Genomic DNA, 27,710 nt, shown 5'->3' on the forward strand with positions numbered 1-27,710 from the left:
CATGAACAGATTGCTCTAATGCCTTTTTAGATTTCCTTTGCACTAAATTCGTCAGCGTATAAAATTCCTCTTTATCTCTAATATCAATACTTGTGACGTGTTCGAAATAGCAAGGAAGAGAAATATCACATTTTTAGGGTAACTTTATTTTTTTCAACTTCCTGGAATTTTTCCCTTTAGCTTTAGGAACGGATAAAGATATATTGAGAGGGTCCGACGTCAGTAGGTCGACTTGTTCGTGAAACTATCTGGCAGCTGTTTTGTTTTGAAACTGAAACCACCCATTTGGTGGTTTCACAGGATCGGTGGAAAGGAACATGGTGTGAAAAGTATTATCTTGGGCCTCGCAGTTCGTCAAATTGTCAATGACATCATGCCAAAGAATGAAACCTGTGCATTTTTCGGCGAGGACCAGTTTCAGTCTTCGTTGAGTTCGTGCTTTCGTTTCTCCTTCATCAAACAGCAGGACAGGGATACCTGTCAGGGCTAACTGCCATTCTTCCTCTGGCTTTCTCAAATACAGATTGGCCAGACACTGGCACACAAACACAAGTGTTTTGTGGCTACGAAAACCGTTTCGACTTGGGCTATGTCAATTCGCTGCATAAGGTATTTAATTCATCTTCTAAATCCTGTCGAAAATCCGCATCGTCAAATAACCACAACTGATACTTTTGTCTGTGTCCTCTACATTAATTCGGCCCAGAGTATCATATTTTTCTGTCAGTTTTTGTCCGGCTACCTTTTCTTTGGAAGATGGTTCGTGTGAAGCTTCTGAGTAGATGATATTATCTGGATAGTTCGTATCTGGAATACAGAAAGTTCTATTTTCTGAACATGACTTCACAAAGTCATCTTTTTCACAAGAAGTATGTTGAATATTTGACATATGATCAGAAATTTCCATGTTTATGCCATTATTTGAAATCTTTTTCCTTTATGAATATTTAATGAATTAATTCTTTCTGTTCGTCTAAACTATGAAAGGTGGAGATCCTTCTATAAAACTCAAATATTTTACACAAAAACCTTGAAAGACGTTGAGTGTATACCTTAATATCTGTATAATACTTCGTGTGGTAGATTTCTTCAGGAACTTGTGACATAACCTCCAAATAATACAAGATTGTTTTTTCTTCATGAAAATAATAAAAAACGCAACAGTTAATACATTTTATTTTTATTTTTACTAGATACACAAATTATTTATATACATTCGCATGAACGAGGTTTATGTGAACTTGTATGAAGCAACACTCAAGTAAAGTTAATTTTAAACAGAAATTTATTTTGTACCAACAATCTGAACAATATTATAAAATTTATTTCATTTCTGAATTATTTCATGTTATATCTCTGAAATCATTATCGACATTAAAAACTACGGAATTTTAACACTGACTTTCCGAAAAATAGGCTTCTCTAATATCTGTAATAAAATGGAGTATTTACGATTGAAATTAATACAATGTTATAATACTTTACACAGATACCGAAACATATGTGAAATCTCTTTTTATGGCTAGTCCTGTTTTTAATAACTATTTATTGTCTGTGCTAACGAAAAACCCACTTGAAGTAAAAATGTATTATCAAGATGGCTGGTACGAGTATTGAAACTTTAAGTAAAGTAAAGTGAAGAACAACATTTCGACATTCTTATGTCATTTTCATGTCAACAAAGAGAAGTTGCAAAGATTTTAATGTTGTATTCTTTTTATTGTAAATAAATATTTATACAAAAATGACGTTTTTAGACTATTTAAAGGTGGGGTAATATTACAGGTATTATTCTCGAACTGATAACTCATTTTCAAAGTTATACCTGCAATGAAAGACTGTTCTACAACTTACACTCAGAGTTATAACTGCAAACAAAGGCCTATTCTAAAATATTCTAAAAATTAGCTCTCCAAAGTGGTATCTAATGGTCAGTGATACCGTGAAATATATTCTGAAGTTATTGTAGGTTTTTCTAGTTATGGCAAAAGATAAATATTATGAAGGCAAGAACCCTCTGTAATTCTCCCAGTAGCACAGTGGAATGTCGGCGGACTTATACCACAAGAAACCGGGTTTTGATACCCAAGGTGGGCAGAACACAGATAACCCTTTGTGAATTTTTGTGTTTAATAACAAACAACAATGGCAACCCTTTGTAATAACCCAACATTTATTTTCGAATTGATGAACTGGAAATTCTAGGATAAGCAGGAATCCGTTTCCAGAAATGCAGTATTAACCTAGTACGCTACTAATAACTTATTACGTTATTGAATTGCTCCGAAAAATTAAAGGTTACTAAAATAAATAAGAAGGAATCCTTAATATCTACAACACTTGGAACACTTTTAGGCATGGATAATCTACTAGTCGATTTATTAGCTATATTTTTCTGTTTTGGCAATGCCAAGCATACAACCCGATTCAACTTTATTACTCAGCACGTTATCTACTCGTCTACCCTCAAATAGAAATTCTTTTAGGCACGATTAGAGTAGATTCATCTATGAGACTTTGGACGTGATCAAATACGTCAGTCGAAAGGGTTTGATCTTCCGAGTTCAAAACTGCAATTAAAACTCAAATCCATCAAGAAATGACGAAGCTGTGAGCTAAACGTTTGTGCTTTTAAAAAAACAACAACTTAGAGGTGTACTACGAACCGCTATGCCGCGGCTAAAAATAACAGTAAGAGCTAGTTAGTATTGACCCTACAATACTGATAAACAGTATGTTTTCAAGGCGATATCGGTACAAAGATATCAGAAAATAGTATTACGATTTTAAACAAAAGGTTAAATAGCAAAAGGGAAATAAATCTTAATTATCTGTATCCACATAATTATTCCTGCTATCGCTGATTAAACACGAAAAATAATTCACGTTAACTACTGGTTTTAGAGAAAAGTTTGGAACGAAGATTCGAATCTTGCACAACAGCGATATACGTGCGAGACAGGTTTCAAACGTTCAACGAGTTTTTTTAACGTTATTAAAACCAAATCAACTTTAGGGTTAACACTTATCTTCCAGTTCACGTCGTATTACCTTATAAGACTGAAACAACTTTTCCAATCCAAGCATGTACTTCCAAATATTTGTTTAATGTTCTTGTTCAGTTACTTACTCGTCGTTTCGCCAGCCCTTCTTTTTTTTCACAGGTACAACTTAATTACTGAAGGGCTATTCGAATTTATAGCTCTCAGCCAAGTTTACAAAATTCTCTCGAAGATATATATTACATTACGTGAATAGTTAGTTGCACGAGGTGAAGGCTTATATCAACATCAGTCTTCAAGTTCTTACACTGTCCACTAGAATGGGGTGCTCTCGCTAACGCAGAAGTAATCTTACAGGCTCATCAAGATAAATAAAATCGGAGTTCGATACGCGGTTGGCACAGTCAAATATAGTCCGTTATGTAGCTTTGCATTTAACAAGAGACAAGTGAGCACAACCGTTTGTCCAACTAATTTTATCATATTGAGCAATTATATATTTCTGCCTAAAACCTGGGAGTGAAATCAGTTACTTTTCTTGTTTATTATAGTGTCGTTAAAGAAACCGTTTGTACAACGATGAACTGACGATCAAACGAAATTCACCTACGGCATTCATATAACCGCTGTCGACCTGGAAATACCGGCTTTGAAGACCCACGGGGCTGCGGAAGTATTTTGGATTTCTTTTAAAGGGCCCTTCACGCGAAGCATCAAGTTTGATGGTGAAACAAGCTTTCTTTGGTTGCTTTACCAGTTTCAGCCCTTTGATGCTATCTTTAAAACTTTACTGACAGGAGCTAAGTGTACGATTCTTAACCCAAGATAACAAAAATTAGTACCTGAAAAGTACAGGTAACACATTTAAGACCTAATGACTACTTCCACTCATTTTGTACAACCTCACACATGCCATCCTTTAGAAAGTGTACTGACAGGAGCTAGGTGTAAGATTTTTAACCAAGATAACAAAAAGTAGTACCTGAAAAGTACAGTCAAGACATAATCGCTGCCTATATTTACTTTGTACAACCTCTCGACTGGCCTGAACGAGACCGAAACACTTAGAGAGACCAAAGTACAACAAAAATAAAAAGAAATTCAACGAATGAAGACATGCTTGATTGATTTTAATCAATTCAACGAATGAAGACATGCTTGACTGATTTTAATCCATTAATTTTAAACAATTATGTTATAACCTTTTTACGGTTTGTTTTACGTAATCAATGCCAGGGTAAAAATATTTCTTCCAATCTCAAAAATCCTGACTACTGTTAACACGCTACTAATAATCTACAATGTAAAATAAGACTTGTAACCATATAGAACAAAGTAATATTTGATTGGTGTTACATGTAAACAGCTATACTGGAGAAACTTGTTACCAAAGGAATTTGAACTTAAAACAAATAAAAAAGTCTCATAAAAGTAAAAACTATTATGAAATATATGTCGCCAGGAGACAACAGTTAAACTGTACTAGTTTTGTCTCAGTAATTTAGGTAATAGAAATATTTCGTGCACACTTGTACAAACAGACGCTATTGAAAACTATCTAAACAAGTTGACACGTGAAGACTGCTTTTATGAAAGTCTTTTAAAACCCGACAAGTACAAGCGATTGATCTCCCATCAAGACTTAACCCAAGGGCATAGGGGTCAGTGAAATCTCATAGTCAAAAGGCGACGGAGTCTCAGCTCAGTGAGGGTCAAAGCTATGTAGGGAACGGCCACTAAGAGAAATAATTTTGTTTGTTTCGGATATTTACAAGGGCTATCTGGGTTAGTAGTCCCTAATTTTAAAGTGGCTACAACAGCGCTGACATCCAGCCCTTGAGCCACTCTAATAATGTAATTTCAATGTCGCTCTTTTGACACAGACCCAAAGTGCGAGGCGCGATTTTAAGGCAACATGTAAGACCTCCGATTCACAGTCCAGAACGCTGACCACTGTCCAGTCAGTCACGTGATAAATTACTTTTGTTTTTTTCACATATTACGTCTAAAGATTTAATTGCTTGCTTGTTTGGAATTAAACACAAAGCTACACGATGGGTATCTAAACCCGGTTTGTAGCGGTGCGAGTTTACAGACTGTGGCACTGGGAGGGACGTGTAAAGAGAAACAAAACTAAGACACTTAGCACCTTTTCAGCAAAAGCTCGTTTCTCAAACACAACAAAAGTAAACAACTTAAGTAGAATGTATCTTTTATTGATTTCAATGCTGCAAGTGATAACAATTCTGATAGCACATATAAAGTAAAATTCAATTTTAAAACCTTCGACAGCATACAAATAGCCCTTCACGAAACATTGCGTTTAACAACAAACAAACAACTTACTCCATTCACTTTATAAAAAGATCCATAGTGGGACAGAGATAAGTGTATCGATTTTCAACACGGTTGATACCCCCGCTGAATATGCTCTACAATAAACATATAAATCATAATAAACAAACACATCATAATATTCAAGATATAAAACACTCGTTAATAAGTGGCCTTGACGTTCAGCTTTAACTTTTAGGTAGAAAAATAGAAAACTTCAACGAAATATTGGTTTTTGTTTTCTTTTTCGAATTTCGCGCACATTTACACGAGGGCTAACTGTATTAGCCGTCCCTAATTTAGCAATGTAAGAATAGAAGGAAGGCAGCTTGTTATCACCACTGACCGCCAACTCTTGGGCTACTCTTTTACCAACGAATTGTGGGTTTGATCGGGACACTATAATGGCCCTACGGCTGAAAGGGCGAGCATGTTTGGTGAGACGGAAATTCAACCCGCGACCCTCGCATTACAAGTTAAGCGCCTTAACCACTTGGCCATGCAGCGCCAGAAGAATAGTAAACTTCAAGGAAATATTGGTTTTTGAATTTCATGCACAGCTACACGAGGGCTATTTGTTCTAGCCGTCCCTAATTTAGCAGTGTAAAACTAAAAGGAAGACAGCTAGTCATCACCACCAACTCTTGGGCTACTCTTTTATCAACAAATAGTGTGATTGACCGGGACATTATAACGCTCCCACGACTAAAATGGCGAGCATGTTTGGTGCGACGGGTATTCGAACCCGCAAGTCTCAGATTACGATCCGAGCGCTTTAACCACCTGGCCATGCTGGGCCCCGAAACATTGGACATCCGCCACCTTCATCCAAGCCATTCTTACCAAAAAAAGCATCCACAACTAGAAACAAATTTCAAAGACATGTTCATGCAGAATACACAAGTCGAGAAGCTATTTAAGTCAATAGACAAATTTACACAGACACTCCATACAAAGAAGGATATAATGAAAACTCAATCATCACAAACGCACTTTTAAACATCAACTGATTTCTTCCAAACAAGCATGTTGAAACCTAGATATGTATTTCCAAGATAGCCTGGAGAACTAAGACAGACAAACAACCTGTTAGCGACTTTTGAAGATTTCGACACTCATTATCGAGTCAGTCTCATCACAGATATGGAACTGATGCTGTGTTCGACAGAATCTTCTATTACTGTCTCGTGTTCTCAACATTTTTACTCCTACAAAGAAAAAACAATCTTCGAAAAACGACGACCACGAGACGTTTTCAGACTTACCATCGACCCTTTTTTAAAATAGTCCATTATTCATTATGTATACTAATAATTTGTAATGTGAACATATTACCACATGCTATTTATAAAATTATTGTACCTTTTAAAAGTAATGGATTAATATGTTTCTAGTCTTATATTTTTGTGAGGTGATAAAACTGTATACTTTCCTTGTAAGTTTATTATGCAGCAGTTAGAAAATTGTGCACAATTACTATTTAATTATATGAATTTTACTAAGTAAGTGGTGTATTATATTCACACAAGTAAGCACCATTTCTCCAAGTTATATTAATAACCTTTTAGAAGTGTATGTAGCTGTAACATTCGCAATGTCCTAATAATATGATGTTAGTTTTGAATATGTAATACAACAGTTCTGCTTAGATTATATGCAGAAATTAATCTATTTTAGTAAATGTATGGTTTTAATCCTTACAATATTAATAACACAATGGATTATTTTGATCTATAAACCTTGTAACCATTACTGTGATCACACTTTGAAAGTTCCTTGGAAATAATATATTTCTACAACTGTTATTTTAACTCTTCAGAATTTGTCGAATCTCCCCTTTAAATCAAAATGTACAGTTATTCAGTTACACATTTTTAACACTGAGTTATGCAACTATTTTTACGGGGACTGAAATAATTACAACTGAATACAAACCCTTATTGATGTAAGCTGTTTTTGGATGAATCAAATTACCAACACTACATTTTTTTTTTTCTTTCCTTGGCAGGTCATAAAAGTATTAGAGTGTCTGATCAAACTATGTTATCAAATTAATGGAATAAGTGTCTGATCAAACTATGCGATCGAATTGATGGAGTGAGTGTCTGATCAAATTAAGTGATCAAATTGATGGAAGGAGAGTCTAATCAAACTATGTGATGAAATTGATGGAATGAGGGTCTGATCAAACAATGTGATCAAATTCATGTAATGTTTGTGATCAAACCATGTGATGAAATTGATGGAATGAGTGTCTGAACAAACAATGTGATCAAATTAATGCAATGAGTGTCTGATCAAATTATGTTATGAAATTGATGGTATGAGTGTCTGATCAAATTATGTGATCGAAAAAAATGGAGTGCGTGTCTGATCAAACTAGGTGATCAAATTGATGGAATGAGAGTCTGATCAAACTATGTAATCCAATTGATGGAATGAGTGTTTGGTCAAACAATGTGATCAAATTGATGGAATTTGTGTGATCAAAGCATGTGATCAAATTGATGGAATGAGTGTCTGATCAAACTATGTGATCAAATTATAGGAATGAGTGTCTGATCAAATTATGTGATCGAATTGATGGAATGAATGTCTGATCAAACTATGTGATCGAATTGATGGAATGAGTGTCTTATCAAACTTTGTGATGAAATTGATGGAATGAATTACTGATCAAACTATGTGATGAAATTGATGGAAAGAGTGTCTGGTCAAACTATGTGGTCTGATTGATGGAATGTCTGTCTGATCAAACTATGTTATCAAATTGATGGAATGTGTGTCTGATGAAATTGATGGAATGAGTGTTTGATCAAATTATGTGATCGAATAAATGGAATCAGTGTCTGATCATACTATGCGATCGAAATGATGAAATGAATGATTGATCAAACTATGTGATCCAATTGATGGAGTGCGTGTCTGATCAAACTAGGTGATCAAATTGATGGAATGTGTGTCTGATCAAACAATGTGATCGAATTAATGGAATGTGTGTGATCAAATTATGTTATCGAATTGATGGAAAGAATGTCTGTTAAAATTATGTGATCGAATTGATGGAATGAGTGTCTGATTAAATTATGTGATTAAATTGATGGAATAAGTGTTTGATCAAACGATGTGATCGAATTGATGGAATGAGTGTTTGATCAAATTATGTGATGAAATTGATGGAATGAATGTCTGATCAAACTATGTGATCGAATTGATGGAAGGAATGTCTGATCAATTTATGTGATGAAATTGATGGAATGAGTGTCTGATCAAACTATGTGATCGAATTAATGGAATGTTGTCTGATCAAACTATGTGATGAAATTGATGGAATGAGGGTCTGATCAAACAATGTGATCAAATTGATGGAATGTGTGTGATCAAACCATGTGATCAAATTGATGGAATGAGTGTCTGAACAAACAATGTGATCAAATTGATGGAATGAGTGTCTGATCAAATTATGTGATGAAATTGATGGAAGGAGAGTCTGATCAAACTATGTGATCGAATTGATGGAATGTGTGTCTGATCAAAAAATGAGATCAAATTGATGTAATGTGTGTGATCAAACCATGTGATCAAATTGATGGAATAAGTGTTTGATCAAACTATGTGATCAAATTAATGGAATAAGTGTCTAATCAAACTATGTGATGAAGTTGATGGAATGAGTGTCTGATCAAACTATGTGATGAAAATGATGGAAAGAGTGTCTGGTCAAACTATGTGGTCTGATTGATGGAATGTGTGTCTGATGAAACTATGTTATCAAATTGATGGAATGTGTGTCTGATGAAATTGATGGAATGAGTGTCTGATCAAACTATGTGATGAAATTGATGGAATGAGTGTCTGATCAAACTATGTGATCAAATTGATGGAATGAGTGTCTGATCAAACTATGTGATCGAATTGATGGAGTGTGTGTCTGATCAAATTGATTGAAGGAGTGTGTGTCTAATCAAATTATGTGATCAAATTGATGGAAAGAGTGTCTGGTCAAACTATGTGGTCTGATTGATGGAATGTGTGTCTGATTAAACTATGTTATCAAATTGATGGAATGTGTGTCTGATGAAATTGATGAAATGAGTGTTTGATCAAATTATGTGATGAAATTGATGGAATCAGTGTCTGATCAAACTATGTGATCGAATTGATGGAAGGAATGTCTGATCAAACTATGTGATGAAATTGATGGAATGAGTGTCTGATCAAACTATGTGATCGAATTGATGGAATGCGTGTCTGATCAAACTATGTGATCAATTTGATGGAATGAGTGTTTCGTCAAACAAGTGATCAAATTGTTAAAATAAGTGTCTGATCAAAATATGTTACAAATTGATGGAATGTGTGTCTGATCAAACAATGTGATCAAATTGATGGAATGTGTGTGATCAAACCATGTGATCAAATTGATGGATTAAGTGTCTGATCAAACTATGTGATCAAATTAATGGAATAAGTGTCTAATCAAACTATGTGATGAAATTGATGGAAAGAGTGTCTTGTCAAAGTATGTGATCTAATTGATGGAATGTGTGTCTGATCAAACTGTGTTATCAAATTGATGGAATGTGTGTCTGATGAAATTGATGGAATGAGTGTTTGATCAAACTATGTGATCGAATTGATGGAATGAGTGTCTGATCAATCTATGTGATCAAATTGATGGAATGAGTGTCTGGTCAAACTATGTGATCTAATTGATAGAATGTTTGTCTGATCAAACTATGTTATCAAATTGATGGAGTGTGTGTCTGATGAAATTGATGGAATGAGTGTTTGATCAAACTAGGTGATCGAATTGATGGAATGAGTGTCTGATCAAATTATGTGATAAAATTGATGGAATGAAAGTCTGATCAAACTTTCTGATGAAATTGATGGAATGAGTGTCTGATCAAACTATGTGATGAAATTGATGGAATGTGTGTCTGATCAAACTATGTGGTGAAATTGATGGAAAAAGTGTCTGGTCAAACTATGTGATCTAATTGATGGAATGTTTGTCTGATCAAACTATGTTATCAAATTGATGGAGTGTGTGTCTGATCAAACTATGTGATCAAATTGATGGAATGAGTGTGTGATCAAATTATGTGATGAAATTGATGGAATGAGTGTCTGATCAAACTATGTGATGAAATTGATGGAATGAATGTCTGATCAAACTATGTGATGAAATTGATGGAATGTGTGTCTGATCAAACTATGTGATCGAATTGTTTGAAATAGTTCTGATCAATCTATGTGATCAAATTGATGGAATGAGTGTCTGATCAAACTATGTGATCAAATTGATGGAATGAGTGTCTGATCAAACTATGTGATCAAATTGATGGAATGAGTGTCTGATCAAACTATGTGATCGAATTGATGGAATGAGTGTCTGATCAAACTATGTGATGAAATTGATGGAATGAGTGTCTGATCAAACTTTGTGATGAAATTGATGGAAAGAGTGTCTGGTCAAACTATTCTTTCTAATTGATGGAATGTGTGTCTGATCAAACTATGTTATCAAATTGATGGAATGTGTGTCTGATGAAATTGATGGAATGAGTGTTTGATCAAACTATGTGATCGAATTGATGGAATGAGTGTCTGATCAAACTATGTGATCGAATTGATGGAATGAGTGTCTGAACAAACTATGTGATCAAATAATGGAATGAGTGTCTGATCAAATTATGTGATCGAATTGATGGAATGAATGTCTGATCAAACTATGTGATCGAATTGATGGAGTGTGTGTCTGATCAAACTAGGTGATCAAATGGATGGAATGAGTGTGTGATCAAACTATGTGATCGAATTGATGGAATGAATGTCTGATCAAACTATGTGATGAAATTGATGGAATGTGTGTCTGATCAAACTATGTGATCGAATTGATGGAATAAGTGTTTGATCAAACTATGTGATCAAATTGATGGAATGTGTGTCTGATCAAATTATGTGATAAAATTGATGGAATGAGTGTCTGATCAAACTATGTTATCAAATTGATGGAATGTGTGTCTGATGAAATTGATGGAATGAGTGTTTGATCAAACTATGTGATCGAATTGATGGAATGAGTGTCTGATCAAACTTTGTGATGAAATTGATGGAATGAATGTCTGATCAAACTATGTGATGAAATTGATGGAATGAGTGTCTGATCAAATTATGTGATCAAATTGATGGAATGTGTGTCTGATCAAACTATGTGATCGAATTGATGGAATAAGTGTCTGATCAAACTATGTGATCAAATTGATGAATGAATGTCTGATCAAATTATGTGATCGAATTGATGGAATGAGTGTCTGATCAAACTATGTGATCAAATTGATGGAATAAGTGTCTGATCAAACTATGTGATCAAATTGATGGAATGAGTGTCTGATCAAACTATGTGATCAAATTGATGGAATGAGTGTCTGATCAAACTATGTGATCAAATTGATGGAATGAGTGTCTGATCAAACTATGTATCAAATTGATGGATGAGTGTCTGATGTGAAAATTGATGGAATGAGTGTCTGATCAAACTATGTGATCAAATTGATGGAATGAGTGTCTGATCAAACTATGTGATCAAATTGATGGAATGAGTGTCTGATCAAACTATGTGATCAAATTGATGGAATGAGTGTCTGATCAAACTATGTGATCAAATTGATGGAATGAGTGTCTGATCAAACTATGTGATCAAATTGATGGAATGAGTGTCTGATCAAACTATGTGATCAAATTGATGGAATGAGTGTCTGATCAAACTATGTGATCAAATTGATGGAATGAGTGTCTGATCAAACTATGTGATCAAATTGATGGAATGAGTGTCTGATCAAACTATGTGATCAAATTGATGGAATGAGTGTCTGATCAAACTATGTGATCAAATTGATGGAATGTGTGTCTGATCAAACTATGTGATCAAATTGATGGAATGATGTGATGATCAAACTATGTGATCAAATTGATGGAATGAGTGTCTGATCAAACTATGTGATGAAATTGATGGAATGAGTGTCTGATCAAACTATGTGATCAAATTGATGGAATGAGTGTCTGATCAAACTATGTGATCAAATTGATGGAATGAGTGTCTGATCAAACTATGTGATCAAATTGATGGAATGAGTGTCTGATCAAACTATGTGATCAAATTGATGGAATGAGTGTCTGATCAAACTATGTGATCAAATTGATGGAATGAGTGTCTGATCAAACTATGTGATCAAATTGATGGAATGAGTGTCTGATCAAACTATGTGATCAAATTGATGGAATGAGTGTCTGATCAAACTATGTGATCAAATTGATGGAATGAGTGTCTGATCAAACTATGTGATGAAATTGATGGAATGAGTGTCTGATCAAACTATGTGATCAAATTGATGGAATGAGTGTCTGATCAAACTATGTGATCAAATTGATGGAATGAGTGTCTGATCAAACTATGTGATCAAATTGATGGAATGAGTGTCTGATCAAACTATGTGATCAAATTGATGGAATGAGTGTCTGATCAAACTATGTGATCAAATTGATGGAATGAGTGTCTGATCAAACTATGTGATCAAATTGATGGAATGAGTGTCTGATCAAACTATGTGATCAAATTGATGGAATGTGTGTGATGATCAAACTATGTGATCAAATTGATGGAATGAGTGTCTGATCAAACTTTGTGATGAAATTGATGGAATGAATGTCTGATCAAACTATGTGATGAAATTGATGGAATGAGTGTCTGATCAAACTATGTGATCAAATTGATGGAATGAGTGTCTGATCAAACTATGTGATCAAATTGATGGAATGAGTGTCTGATCAAACTATGTGATCAAATTGATGGAATGAGTGTCTGATCAAACTATGTGATCAAATTGATGGAATGAGTGTCTGATCAAACTATGTGATCAAATTGATGGAATGAGTGTCTGATCAAACTATGTGATCAAATTGATGGAATGAGTGTCTGATCAAACTATGTGATCAAATTGATGGAATGAGTGTCTGATCAAACTATGTGATCAAATTGATGGAATGAGTGTCTGATCAAACTATGTGATCAAATTGATGGAATGAGTGTCTGATCAAACTATGTGATCAAATTGATGGAATGAGTGTCTGATCAAACTATGTGATCAAATTGATGGAATGAGTGTCTGATCAAACTATGTGATCAAATTGATGGAATGTGTGTCTGATCAAACTATGTGATCAAATTGATGGAATGAGTGTCTGATCAAACTATGTGATCAAATTGATGGAATGAGTGTCTGATCAAACTATGTGATCAAATTGATGGAATGAAGTGTCTGATCAAACTATGTGATCAAATTGATGGAATGAGTGTCTGATCAAACTATGTGATCAAATTGATGGAATGAGTGTCTGATCAAACTATGTGATCAAATTGATGGAATGAGTGTCTGATCAAACTATGTGATCAAATTGATGGAATGAGTGTCTGATCAAACTATGTGATCAAATTGATGGAATGAGTGTCTGATCAAACTATGTGATCAAATTGATGGAATGAGTGTCTGATCAAACTATGTGATCAAATTGATGGAATGAGTGTCTGATCAAACTATGTGATCAAATTGATGGAATGAGTGTCTGATCAAACTATGTGATCAAATTGATGGAATGAGTGTCTGATCAAACTATGTGATCAAATTGATGGAATGAGTGTCTGATCAAACTATGTGATCAAATTGATGGAATGAGTGTCTGATCAAACTATGTGATCAAATTGATGGAATGAGTGTCTGATCAAACTATGTGATCAAATTGATGGAATGAGTGTCTGATCAAACTATGTGATCAAATTGATGGAATGAGTGTCTGATCAAACTATGTGATCAAATTGATGGAATGAGTGTCTGATCAAACTATGTGATCAAATTGATGGAATGAGTGTCTGATCAAACTATGTGATCAAATTGATGGAATGAGTGTCTGATCAAACTATGTGATCAAATTGATGGAATGAGTGTCTGATCAAACTATGTGATCGAAATTGATGGAATGAATGTCTGATCAAACTATGTGATCAAATTGATGGAATGAGTGTCTGATCAAACTATGTGATCAAATTGATGGAATGAGTGTCTGATCAAACTATGTGATCAAATTGATGGAATGAGTGTCTGATCAAACTATGTGATGAAATTGATGGAATGAGTGTCTGATCAAACTATGTGATCAAATTGATGGAATGAGTGTCTGATCAAACTATGTGATCAAATTGATGGAATGAGTGTCTGATCAAACTATGTGATCAAATTGATGGAATGAGTGTCTGATCAAACTATGTGATCAAATTGATGGAATGTGTGTCTGATCAAACTATGTGATCAAATTGATGGAATGAGTGTCTGATCAAACTATGTGATCAAATTGATGGAATGAGTGTCTGATCAAACTATGTGATCAAATTGATGGAATGAGTGTCTGATCAAACTATGTGATCAAATTGATGGAATGAGTGTCTGATCAAACTATGTGATCAAATTGATGGAATGAGTGTCTGATCAAACTATGTGATCAAATTGATGGAATGAGTGTCTGATCAAACTATGTGATCAAATTGATGGAATGAGTGTCTGATCAAACTATGTGATCAAATTGATGGAATGAGTGTCTGATCAAACTATGTGATCAAATTGATGGAATGAGTGTCTGATCAAACTATGTGATCAAATTGATGGAATGAGTGTCTGATCAAACTATGTGATGAAATTGATGGAATGAGTGTCTGATCAAACTATGTGATGAGTGTCTGATCAATTGATGGAATGGAATGAGTGTCTGATCAAACTATGTGATCAAATTGATGGAATGAGTGTCTGATCAAACTATGTGATCAAATTGATGGAATGAGTGTCTGATCAAACTATGTGATCAAATTGATGGAATGAGTGTCTGATCAAACTATGTGATCAAATTGATGGAATGAGTGTCTGATCAAACTATGTGATCAAATTGATGGAATGTGTGTCTGATCAAACTATGTGATCAAATTGATGGAATGAGTGTCTGATCAAACTATGTGATCAAATTGATGGAATGAGTGTCTGATCAAACTATGTGATCAAATTGATGGAATGAGTGTCTGATCAAACTATGTGATCAAATTGATGGAATGAGTGTCTGATCAAACTATGTGATCAATTGATGGAATGAGTGTCTGATCAAACTATGTGATCAAATTGATGGAATGAGTGTCTGATCAAACTATGTGATCAAATTGATGGAATGAGTGTCTGATCAAACTATGTGATCAAATTGATGGAATGAGTGTCTGATCAAACTATGTGATCAAATTGATGGAATGAGTGTCTGATCAAACTATGTGATCAAATTGATGGAATGAGTGTCTGATCAAACTATGTGATCAAATTGATGGAATGAGTGTCTGATCAAACTATGTGATGTGATCAAACTATGTGATCAAATTGATGGAATGAGTGTCTGATCAAACTATGTGATCAAATTGATGGAATGAGTGTCTGATCAAACTATGTGATCAAATTGATGGAATGAGTGTCTGATCAAACTATGTGATCAAATTGATGGAATGAGTGTCTGATCAAACTATGTGATCAAATTGATGGAATGAGTGTCTGATCAAACTATGTGATCAAATTGATGGAATGAGTGTCTGATCAAACTATGTGATCAAATTGATGGAATGAGTGTCTGATCAAACTATGTGATTGATGGAATGTTGATGGAATGAGTGTCTGATCAAACTATGTGATGAAATTGATGGAATGAGTGTCTGATCAAACTATGTGATCAAATTGATGGAATGAGTGTCTGATCAAACTATGTGATCAAATTGATGGAATGAGTGTCTGATCAAACTATGTGATCAAATTGATGGAATGAGTGTCTGATCAAACTATGTGATCAAATTGATGGAATGAGTGTCTGATCAAACTATGTGATCAAATTGATGGAATGAGTGTCTGATCAAACTATGTGATCAAATTGATGGAATGAGTGTCTGATCAAACTATGTGATCAAATTGATGGAATGAGTGTCTGATCAAACTATGTGATGAAATTGATGGAATGAGTGTCTGATCAAACTATGTGATCAAATTGATGGAATGAGTGTCTGATCAAACTATGTGATCAAATTGATGGAATGAGTGTCTGATTGATGGAAATGAGTGTCTGATCAAACTATGTGATCAAATTGATGGAATGAGTGTCTGATCAAACTATGTGATCAAATTGATGGAATGATCTGATCAAACTATGTGATCAAATTTGATGGAATGAATGTGTCTGATCAAACTATGTGATCAAATTGATGGAATGAGTGTCTGATCAAACTATGTGATCAAATTGATGGAATGAGTGTCTGATCAAACTATGTGATCAAATTGATGGAATGAGTGTCTGATCAAACTATGTGATCAAATTGATGGAATGAGTGTCTGATCAAACTATGTGATCAAATTGATGGAATGAGTGTCTGATCAAACTATGTGATCAAATTGATGGAATGAGTGTCTGATCAAACTATGTGATCAAATTGATGGAATGAATGTCTGATCAAACTATGTGATGAAATTGATGGAATGAGTGTCTGATCAAACTATGTGATCAAATTGATGGAATGAGTGTCTGATCAAACTATGTGATCAAATTGATGGAATGAGTGTCTGATCAAACTATGTGATCAAATTGATGGAATGAGTGTCTGATCAAACTATGTGATCAAATTGATGGAATGAGTGTCTGATCAAACTATGTGATCAAATTGATGGAATGAGTGTCTGATCAAACTATGTGATCAAATTGATGGAATGAGTGTCTGATCAAACTATGTGATCAAATTGATGGAATGAGTGTCTGATCAAACTATGTGATCAAATTGATGGAATGAGTGTCTGATCAAACTATGTGATCAAATTGATGGAATGAGTGTCTGATCAAACTATGTGATCAAATTGATGGAATGAGTGTCTGATCAAACTATGTGATCAAATTGATGGAATGAGTGTCTGATCAAACTATGTGATCAAATTGATGGAATGAGTGTCTGATCAAACTATGTGATCAAATTGATGGAATGAGTGTCTGATCAAACTATGTGATCAAATTGATGGAATGAGTGTCTGATCAAACTATGTGATCAAATTGATGGAATGAGTGTCTGATCAAACTATGTGATCAAATTGATGGAATGAGTGTCTGATCAAACTATGTGATCAAATTGATGGAATGAGTGTCTGATCAAACTATGTGATCAAATTGATGGAATGAGTGTCTGATCAAACTATGTGATCAAATTGATGGAATGAATGTCTGATCAAACTATGTGATCAAATTGATGGAATGAGTGTCTGATCAAACTATGTGATCAAATTGATGGAATGAGTGTCTGATCAAACTATGTGATCGAATTGATGGAATGAGTGTCTGATCAAACTATGTGATGAAATTGATGGAATGAGTGTCTGATCAAACTATGTGATCAAATTGATGGAATGAGTGTCTGATCAAACTATGTGATCAAATTGATGGAATGAGTGTCTGATCAAACTATGTGATCAAATTGATGGAATGAGTGTCTGATCAAACTATGTGATCAAATTGATGGAATGAGTGTCTGATCAAACTATGTGATCAAATTGATGGAATGAGTGTCTGATCAAACTATGTGATCAAATTGATGGAATGAGTGTCTGATCAAACTATGTGATCAAATTGATGGAATGAGTGTCTGATCAAACTATGTGATCAAATTGATGGAATGAATGTCTGATGTCTGATCAAATTATGTGATGTCTGAAATTGATGGAATGAGTGTCTGATCAAACTATGTGATCAAATTGATGGAATGAGTGTCTGATCAAACTATGTGATCAAATTGATGGAATGAGTGTCTGATCAAACTATGTGATCAAATTGATGGAATGAGTGTCTGATCAAACTATGTGATCAAATTGATGGAATGAGTGTCTGATCAAACTATGTGATCAAATTGATGGAATGAGTGTCTGATCAAACTATGTGATCAAATTGATGGAATGAGTGTCTGATCAAACTATGTGATCAAATTGATGGAATGAGTGTCTGATCAAACTATGTGATCAAATTGATGGAATGAGTGTCTGATCAAACTATGTGATCAAATTGATGGAATGAGTGTCTGATCAAACTATGTGATCAAATTGATGGAATCAAATTGATGTGTCTGATCAAACTATGTGATCAAATTGATGGAATGAGTGTCTGATCAAACTATGTGATCAAATTGATGGAATGAGTGTCTGATCAAACTATGTGATCAAATTGATGGAATGAGTGTCTGATCAAACTATGTGATCAAATTGATGGAATGAGTGTCTGATCAAACTATGTGATCAAATTGATGGAATGAGTGTCTGATCAAACTATGTGATCGAATTGATGGAATGAGTGTCTGATCAAACTATGTGATCAAATTGATGGAATGAGTGTCTGATCAAACTATGTGATCAAATTGATGGAATGAGTGTCTGATCAAACTATGTGATCAAATTGATGGAATGAGTGTCTGATCAAACTATGTGATCAAATTGATGGAATGAGTGTCTGATCAAACTATGTGATCAAATTGATGGAATGAGTGTCTGATCAAACTATGTGATCAAATTGATGGAATGAGTGTCTGATCAAACTATGTGATCAAATTGATGGAATGAGTGTCTGATCAAACTATGTGATCAAATTGATGGAATGAGTGTCTGATCAAACTATGTGATCAAATTGATGGAATGAGTGTCTGATCAAACTATGTGATCAAATTGATGGAATGAGTGTCTGATCAAACTATGTGATCAAATTGATGGAATGAGTGTCTGATCAAACTATGTGATCAAATTGATGGAATGAGTGTCTGATCAAACTATGTGATCAAATTGATGGAATGAGTGTCTGATCAAACTATGTGATCAAATTGATGGAATGAGTGTCTGATCAAACTATGTGATCAAATTGATGGAATGAGTGTCTGATCAAACTATGTGATCAAATTGATGGAATGAGTGTCTGATCAAACTATGTGATCAAATTGATGGAATGAGTGTCTGATCAAACTATGTGATCAAATTGATGGAATGAGTGTCTGATCAAACTATGTGATCAAATTGATGGAATGAGTGTCTGATCAAACTATGTGATCAAATTGATGGAATGAGTGTCTGATCAAACTATGTGATCAAATTGATGGAATGAGTGTCTGATCAAACTATGTGATCAAATTGATGGAATGAGTGTCTGATCAAACTATGTGATCAAATTGATGGAATGAGTGTCTGATCAAACTATGTGATGAAATTGATGGAATGAGTGTCTGATCAAACTTTGTGATGAAATTGATGGAATGAGTGTCTGATCAAACTATGTGATCAAATTGATGGAATGAGTGTCTGATCAAACTATGTGATCAAATTGATGGAATGAGTGTCTGATCAAACTATGTGATCAAATTGATGGAATGAGTGTCTGATCAAACTATGTGATCAAATTGATGGAATGAGTGTCTGATCAAACTATGTGATGAAACTGATGGAATGAGTGTCTGATCAAACTATGTGATCAAATTGATGGAAAGAGTGTCTGGTCAAACTATGTGATGAAATTGATGGAATGAGTGTCTGAACAAACTATGTGATCAAATTGATGGAATGAGTGTCTGATCAAACTATGTGATCAAATTGATGGAATGAGTGTCTGATCAAACTATGTGATCAAATTGATGGAATGAGTGTCTGATCAAACTATGTGATCAAATTGATGGAATGAGTGTCTGATCAAACTATGTGATCAAATTGATGGAATGAGTGTCTGATCAAACTATGTGATCAAATTGATGGAATGAGTGTCTGATCAAACTATGTGATCAAATTGATGGAATGAAGTGTCTGATCAAACTATGTGATCAAATTGATGGAATGAGTGTCTGATCAAACTATGTGATCAAATTGATGGAATGAGTGTCTGATCAAACTATGTGATCAAATTGATGGAATGAGTGTCTGATCAAACTATGTGATCAAATTGATGGAATGAGTGTCTGATCAAACTATGTGATGAAATTGATGGAATGAGTGTCTGATCAAACTATGTGATCAAATTGATGGAATGAGTGTCTGATCAAACTATGTGATCAAATTGATGGAATGAGTGTCTGATCAAACTATGTGATCAAATTGATGGAATGAGTGTCTGATCAAACTATGTGATCAAATTGATGGAATGAGTGTCTGATCAAACTATGTGATCAAATTGATGGAATGAGTGTCTGATCAAACTATGTGATCAAATTGATGGAATGAGTGTCTGATCAAACTATGTGATCAAATTGATGGAATGAGTGTCTGATCAAACTATGTGATCAAATTGATGGAATGAGTGTCTGATCAAACTATGTGATCAAATTGATGGAATGAGTGTCTGATCAAACTATGTGATCAAATTGATGGAATGAGTGTCTGATCAAACTATGTGATCAAATTGATGGAATGAGTGTCTGATCAAACTATGTGATCAAATTGATGGAATGAGTGTCTGATCAAACTATGTGATCAAATTGATGGAATGAGTGTCTGAGTGTCTGATCAAACTATGTGATCGAATTGATGGAATGAGTGTCTGATCAAACTATGTGATCAAATTGATGGAATGAGTGTCTGATCAAACTATGTGATCAAATTGATGGAATGAGTGTCTGATCAAACTATGTGATGAAATTGATGGAATGAGTGTCTGATCAAACTATGTGATCAAATTGATGGAATGAGTGTCTGATCAAACTATGTGATCAAATTGATGGAATGAGTGTCTGATCAAACTATGTGATCAAATTGATGGAATGAGTGTCTGATCAAACTATGTGATCAAATTGATGGAATGAGTGTCTGATCAAACTATGTGATCAAATTGATGGAATGAGTGTCTGATCAAACTATGTGATCAAATTGATGGAATGAGTGTCTGATCAAACTATGTGATCAAATTGATGGAATGAGTGTCTGATCAAACTATGTGATGAAATTGATGGAATGAGTGTCTGATCAAACTATGTGATCAAATTGATGGAATGAGTGTCTGATCAAACTATGTGATCAAATTGATGGAATGAGTGTCTGATCAAACTATGTGATCAAATTGATGGAATGAGTGTCTGATCAAACTATGTGATCGAATTGATGGAATGAGTGTCTGATCAAACTATGTGATCAAATTGATGGAATGAGTGTCTGATCAAACTATGTGATCAAATTGATGGAATGAGTGTCTGATCAAACTATGTGATCAAATTGATGGAATGAGTGTCTGATCAAACTATGTGATCAAATTGATGGAATGAGTGTCTGATCAAACTATGTGATCAAATTGATGGAATGAGTGTCTGATCAAACTATGTGATGAAATTGATGGAATGAGTGTCTGATCAAACTATGTGATCAAATTGATGGAATGAGTGTCTGATCAAACTATGTGATCAAATTGATGGAATGAGTGTCTGATCAAACTATGTGATCAAATTGATGGAATGAGTGTCTGATCAAACTATGTGATCGAATTGATGGAATGAGTGTCTGATCAAACTATGTGATCAAATTGATGGAATGAGTGTCTGATCAAACTATGTGATCAAATTGAAATTGATGGAATGATGTCTGATCAAACTATGTGATCAAATTGATGGAATGAGTGTCTGATCAAACTATGTGATGAAATTGATGGAATGAGTGTCTGATCAAACTATGTGATCAAATTGATGGAATGAGTGTCTGATCAAACTATGTGATCAAATTGATGGAATGAGTGTCTGATCAAACTATGTGATCAAATTGATGGAATGAGTGTCTGATCAAACTATGTGATGAAATTGATGGAATGAGTGTCTGATCAAACTATGTGATCAAATTGATGGAATGAGTGTCTGATCAAACTATGTGATCAAATTGATGGAATGAGTGTCTGATCAAACTATGTGATCAAATTGATGGAATGAGTGTCTGATCAAACTATGTGATCAAATTGATGGAATGAGTGTCTGATCAAACTATGTGATCAAATTGATGGAATGAGTGTCTGATCAAACTATGTGATCAAATTGATGGAATGAGTGTATGATGAAATTGATGTGAGTCTGATCAAACTATGTGATCAAATTGATGGAATGAGTGTCTGATCAAACTATGTGATCAAATTGATGGAATGAGTGTCTGATCAAACTATGTGATGAAATTGATGGAATGAGTGTCTGATCAAACTATGTGATCAAATTGATGGAATGAGTGTCTGATCAAACTATGTGATCAAATTGATGGAATGAGTGTCTGATCAAACTATGTGATCAAATTGATGGAATGAGTGTCTGATCAAACTATGTGATCAAATTGATGGAATGAGTGTCTGATCAAACTATGTGATCAAATTGATGGAATGAGTGTCTGATCAAACTATGTGATCAAATTGATGGAATGAGTGTCTGATCAAACTATGTGATCAAATTGATGGAATGAGTGTCTGATCAAACTATGTGATCAAATTGATGGAATGAGTGTCTGATCAAACTATGTGATCAAATTGATGGAATGAGTGTCTGATCAAACTATGTGATCGAATTGATGGAATGAGTGTCTGATCAAACTATGTGATCAAATTGATGGAATGAGTGTCTGATCAAACTATGTGATCAAATTGATGGAATGAGTGTCTGATCAAACTATGTGATCAAATTGATGGAATGAGTGTCTGATCAAACTATGTGATCAAATTGATGGAATGAGTGTCTGATCAAACTATGTGATGAAATTGATGGAATGAGTGTCTGATCAAATTATGTGATCAAATTGGTGGAATGAGTGTCTGATCAAACTATGTGATCAAATTGATGGAATGAGTGTCTGATCAAACTATGTGATCAAATTGATGGAATGAATGTCTGATCAAAATTGATGGATGGAATGAGTGTCTGATCAAACTATGTGATCAAATTGATGGAATGAGTGTCTGATCAAACTATGTGATCAAATTGATGGAATGAGTGTCTGATCAAACTATGTGATCAAATTGATGGAATGAGTGTCTGATCAAACTATGTGATCAAATTGATGGAATGAGTGTCTGATCAAACTATGTGATCAAATTGATGGAATGAGTGTCTGATCAAACTATGTGATCAAATTGATGGAATGAGTGTCTGATCAAACTATGTGATCAAATTGATGGAATGAGTGTCTGATCAAACTATGTGATCAAATTGAGGGAATGTGTGTCTGATCAAATTGAGGTAATGTGTGTCTGATCAAATTATGTGATCAAATTGATGGAATGAGTGTCTGATCAAACTATGTGATGAAATTGATGGAATGAGTGTCTGATCAAACTATGTGATCAAATTGATGGAATGTGTGTCTGATCAAACTATGTGATCAAATTGATGGAATGAGTGTCTGATCAAACTATGTGATCAAATTGATGGAATGTGTGTCTGATCAAACTATGTGATCAAATTGATGGAATGAGTGTCTGATCAAACTATGTGATCGAATTGATGGAATGAGTGTCTGATCAAACTATGTGATCAAATTGATGGAATGAGTGTCTGATCAAACTATGTGATGAAATTGATGGAATGAGTGTCTGATCAAACTATGTGATGAAATTGATGGAATGAGTGTCTGATCAAACTATGTGATCGAATTGATGGAATGAGTGTCTGATCAAACTATGTGATCAAATTGATGGAATGAGTGTCTGATCAAACTATGTGATCAAATTGATGGAATGAGTGTCTGATCAAACTATGTGATCAAATTGATGGAATGAGTGTCTGATCAAACTATGTGATCAAATTGATGGAATGAGTGTCTGATCAAACTATGTGATCAAATTGATGGAATGAGTGTCTGATCAAACTATGTGATCAAATTGATGGAATGAGTGTCTGATCAAACTATGTGATCAAATTGATGGAATGAGTGTCTGATCAAACTATGTGATCAAATTGATGGAATGTGTGTTGATCAAACTATGTGATCGAATTGATGGAATGAGTGTCTGATCAAACTATGTGATCAAATTGATGGAATGAGTGTCTGATCAAACTATGTGATCAAATTGATGGAATGAGTGTCTGATCAAACTATGTGATCAAATTGATGGAATGAGTGTCTGATCAAACTATGTGATCAAATTGATGGAATGAGTGTCTGATCAAACTATGTGATCGAATTGATGGAATGAGTGTCTGATCAAACTATGTGATCAAATTGATGGAATGAGTGTCTGATCAAACTATGTGATCAAATTGATGGAATGAGTGTCTGATCAAACTATGTGATCAAATTGATGGAATGAGTGTCTGATCAAACTATGTGATCAAATTGATGGAATGAGTGTCTGATCAAACTATGTGATCAAATTGATGGAATGAGTGTCTGATCAAACTATGTGATCAAATTGATGGAATGAGTGTCTGATCAAACTATGTGATCAAATTGATGGAATGAGTGTCTGATCAAACTATGTGATCAAATTGATGGAATGAGTGTCTGATCAAACTATGTGATCAAATTGATGGAATGAGTGTCTGATCAAACTATGTGATCAAATTGATGGAATGAGTGTCTGATCAAACTATGTGATCAAATTGATGGAATGAGTGTCTGATCAAACTATGTGATCGAATTGATGGAATGAGTGTCTGATCAAACTATGTGATGAAATTGATGGAATGAGTGTCTGATCAAACTATGTGATCAAATTGATGGAATGAGTGTCTGATCAAACTATGTGATCAAATTGATGGAATGAGTGTCTGATCAAACTATGTGATCAAATTGATGGAATGAGTGTCTGATCAAACTATGTGATCAAATTGATGGAATGAGTGTCTGATCAAACTATGTGATCAAATTGATGGAATGAGTGTCTGATCAAACTATGTGATCAAATTGATGGAATGAGTGTCTGATCAAACTATGTGATCAAATTGATGGAATGAGTGTCTGATCAAACTATGTGATCAAATTGATGGAATGAGTGTCTGATCAAACTATGTGATCGAATTGATGGAATGAGTGTCTGATCAAACTATGTGATCAAATTGATGGAATGAGTGTCTGATCAAACTATGTGATCAAATTGATGGAATGAGTGTCTGATCAAACTATGTGATCAAATTGATGGAATGAGTGTCTGATCAAACTATGTGATCAAATTGATGGAATGAGTGTCTGATCAAACTATGTGATCAAATTGATGGAATGAGTGTCTGATCAAACTATGTGATCAAATTGATGGAATGATGGAATGTGTCTGATCAAACTATGTGATGAAATTGATGGAATGAGTGTCTGATCAAACTATGTGATGAAATTGATGGAATGAGTGTCTGATCAAACTATGTGATCAAATTGATGGAATGAGTGTCTGATCAAACTATGTGATCAAATTGATGGAATGAGTGTCTGATCAAACTATGTCAAATTGATCAATGATGTCTGATTGATGGAATGATGGAATGTCTGATCAAACTATGTGATCAAATTGATGGAATGAGTGTCTGATCAAACTATGTGATCAAATTGATGGAATGAGTGTCTGATCAAACTATGTGATCGAAATTGATGGAATGAGTGTCTGATCAAACTATGTGATGAAATTGATGGAATGAGTGTCTGATCAAACTATGTGATCAAATTGATGGAATGTGTCTGATCAAACTATGTGATCAAATTGATGGAATGAGTGTCTGATCAAACTATGTGATCAAATTGATGGAATGAGTGTCTGATCAAACTATGTGATCAAATTGATGGAATGTGTCTGATCAAATTATGTGATCAAATTGATGGAATGAGTGTCTGATCAAACTATGTGATCAAATTGATGGAATGAGTGTCTGATCAAACTATGTGATCAAATTGATGGAATGAGTGTCTGATCAAACTATGTGATCAAATTGATGGAATGAGTGTCTGATCAAACTATGTGATGAAATTGATGGAATGAGTGTCTGATCAAACTATGTGATGAAATTGATGGAATGAGTGTCTGATCAAACTATGTGATCAAATTGATGGAATGAGTGTCTGATCAAACTATGTGATCAAATTGATGGAATGAGTGTCTGATCAAACTATGTGATCAAATTGATGGAATGAGTGTCTGATCAAACTATGTGATCAAATTGATGGAATGAGTGTCTGATCAAACTATGTGATCAAATTGATGGAATGAGTGTCTGATCAAACTATGTGATCAAATTGATGGAATGAGTGTCTGATCAAACTATGTGATCAAATTGATGGAATGAGTGTCTGATCAAACTATGTGATCAAATTGATGGAATGAATGTCTGATCAAACTATGTGATCAAATTGATGGAATGAGTGTCTGATCAAACTATGTGATCAAATTGATGGAATGAGTGTCTGATCAAACTATGTGATCAAATTGATGGAATGAGTGTCTGATCAAACTATGTGATCAAATTGATGGAATGAGTGTCTGATCAAACTATGTGATCAAATTGATGGAATGAGTGTCTGATCAAACTATGTGATCAAATTGATGGAATGTGTCTGATCAAACTATGTGATCAAATTGATGGAATGAGTGTCTGATCAAACTATGTGATCAAATTGATGGAATGAGTGTCTGATCAAACTATGTGATGAAATTGATGGAATGAGTGTCTGATCAAACTATGTGATCAAATTGATGGAATGAGTGTCTGATCAAACTATGTGATCAAATTGATGGAATGATGTGTCTGATCAAACTATGTGATGAAATTGATGGAATGAGTGTCTGATCAAACTATGTGATCAAATTGATGGAATGAGTGTCTGATCAAACTATGTGATCAAATTGATGGAATGAGTGTCTGATCAAACTATGTGATCAAATTGATGGAATGAGTGTCTGATCAAACTATGTGATCAAATTGATGGAATGAGTGTCTGATCAAACTATGTGATCAAATTGATGGAATGAGTGTCTGATCAAACTATGTGATCAAATTGATGGAATGAGTGTCTGATCAAACTATGTGATGAAATTGATGGAATGAGTGTCTGATCAAACTATGTGATGAAATTGATGGAATGAGTGTCTGATCAAACTATGTGATGAAATTGATGGAATGTGTGTCTGATCAAACTATGTGATGAAATTGATGGAATGAGTGTCTGATCAAACTATGTGATCAAATTGATGGAATGAGTGTCTGATCAAACTATGTGATCAAATTGATGGAATGAGTGTCTGATCAAACTATGTGATCAAATTGATGGAATGAGTGTCTGATCAAACTATGTGATCAAATTGATGGAA

At 34.4% G+C, this 27,710-nt stretch overlaps 1 long non-coding RNA gene across 1 annotated transcript; it reads right to left on the reverse strand.

Annotated features, from left to right (window-relative positions):
- Window positions 1–15: 15 nt before the first annotated feature.
- Window positions 16–5,472, reverse strand: LOC143242700 (uncharacterized). The gene is made up of 3 exons (XR_013023151.1): window positions 5,349–5,472; window positions 1,053–1,135; window positions 16–807 (listed from the first exon to the last, which is right to left on the reverse strand). It is a non-coding gene; the product is annotated as an uncharacterized LOC143242700 (long non-coding RNA).
- Window positions 5,473–27,710: the final 22,238 nt, after the last annotated feature.

The sequence above is a fragment of the Tachypleus tridentatus genome, unplaced genomic scaffold, assembly GCF_004210375.1.
Source record: "Tachypleus tridentatus isolate NWPU-2018 unplaced genomic scaffold, ASM421037v1 Hic_cluster_2, whole genome shotgun sequence".
Taxonomy (NCBI): Eukaryota; Metazoa; Arthropoda; class Merostomata; order Xiphosura; family Limulidae; genus Tachypleus; species Tachypleus tridentatus.